The sequence below is a fragment of the Chrysochloris asiatica genome, unplaced genomic scaffold (assembly GCF_000296735.1).
Source record: "Chrysochloris asiatica unplaced genomic scaffold, ChrAsi1.0 scaffold00248, whole genome shotgun sequence".
Classification (NCBI taxonomy): Eukaryota; Metazoa; Chordata; class Mammalia; order Afrosoricida; family Chrysochloridae; genus Chrysochloris; species Chrysochloris asiatica.
Genome location: NW_006408766.1, coordinates 2,006,421 through 2,008,347, shown reverse-complemented (window position 1 = coordinate 2,008,347; position 1,927 = coordinate 2,006,421). Strand labels below are relative to the sequence as shown.

Sequence of the window (1,927 nt, the reverse complement as noted above, 5' to 3'; positions counted from 1 at the left end):
AATAATTGTTATCAGGACTGTTTGTGAGGGTCGGAAATGTAAAGGTAGATGTTTTATAGCAAGGAGGGGAGTGATTAACTTTTCAGTCTAAGAGTGGAGGTCCCTAGGACCATCAAGGAAGAAGAGCAGAGAGCGGGACCCTACCCAGAGAAGCAATGATGCCTGAAATGGAGCCAGAGATGATGACGTGGAGCGATGGAGCAGCTGTAGACTTTAGATCCAGAGAGGGAGAGTGACTGTGTGCTGAAGACCTCGGGGTATGGGGGAAGGATTGCATGGAGGAGATTGTAACCATGGCAATGAGAAGATATATGATAGAATGAATGTAAGACTGATGTTCTCCCATGTAAACTGTCACACAATTCACAATAAAACATTAAAAAAAAAAAAAAAAAAGTCAATGGTGAGTTATGTTTGTTAACATACTGCTTTCTGCTTATGGACAGCATGAAGAAAGTATCTTTGGTACTTTTTTTCTCATTGCCATGATGTCTAGGTCAGTCTCCTAAAGAGTCCAAACAATTGCAGAAACTGTTCATCAGAGGGCTGAGCATTGAAACAACATATGAGGATCTGAGGAGCCATACTGGGCAATGGGGGACATGCACAAATTGCGTGGTGATGAGTGATCTATACACCAAGTATTCCAGAGATTTTGTGTTTGTCACTTACTCTATTGTGGAGGAGGTGGATGCTGTTATGAATGCAAGACCACACAATGTGGATGGAAGGGTGGTGTAACCAAAGAGGGCTGTTTCATGAGAAGACTCTCAAAGACCAAGAGCCCATTTAACTGTGAAAAAGATTTTCGTTGGTAGTATTAAAGAAGACACTGAAGAGCATCACCTAAGAGATTATTTTGAGCAGTATGAGAAAATTGAAGTGATTGAAATCATGACAAACTGAGGCAATGGTAAGAAGAGGGGCTTTGCTTTTGCAAACTTTGGTGTCCATGGCTCTGTAGATAAGAGTGTTATTCAGAAATACCATACAAAATGAACACAACTCTGTAATAAGAAAAGCCCTGTCAAAGCAAGAAATAGCAAGTGCCTCTTCCAGTCCAAGAGGTCGAAGTGAACAGGAAAAGGTAAAACATGAACTTACTGCCTCCCCTCCCAGGAGAACAGCTAGAATATTAATCAGGTTACTGAGCAGGACCAGTCTTCTCATTTCCCCCCTGCCCTCAAACAGGTCCAAAACCTAGTCTCTCCTGATTGTTTTCCCATATAAGCCTGTTCTGACCCGCACTCAGGGCTCAGAATCTGGAGAAGTTAGCTCCTCTGAGCCAGCTGGCTTAAGAAAATCTGAAACTCTGCTTTATCTCTCTGAGTGGCTTCAGTTTCTTCAGTGATGGCTCTAAAGCTGCTATAACACTCTTGGTTTGAAAGCTGCTGTAACAGAAGTGGTTCTGAAAATTTCAGTGTTGGCCATGGATAATATTATGCTGGTAATGACAACTGTGTTTGTGGAAGAAACTTCAGTGGAAGAATTGATTTTTCTGGTGGATTTAGAGACAGTAGGGATAATTATAATGGATTTGATAATGATGGAAGCAATTTTGGAGGTGGTGGCATTTGCACCAAACTTTGCACCAGATTCTGGCAATTGCAACAAACTTCAAGTTTTGGTTCCAAGAAGGAAGAAAGTTTGGAGGCAGAAACTCCAAGTTTTATGGTGGTGAAGGTCAAAATTTTGCCAAACTGTGAAACCAAGGTGATTATGGCAGTCCAAGCAGCAGCAGTAGGTATGGCAGTGGTAGAAGGTTTTAAAGATGCCAGGAAACAAAACTTAGCAGGAGAGGAGAGCCAGAGAAGTGACAAGGAAGCTACAGGTATAGCAGATTTGTGAACTCAGCCAAACACAGTGGTAGAATACCTAGCTGCTACAAAGAAGACATGTTTTAGACAATACAAAAACAAAAACATGT

General features: G+C 41.7%; 1 pseudogene; it reads left to right on the top strand.

Annotated features, from left to right (window-relative positions):
- Positions 1 to 1,927, top strand: part of LOC102822785 — a 115,417-nt pseudogene that overhangs the window by 7,071 nt on the left and 106,419 nt on the right.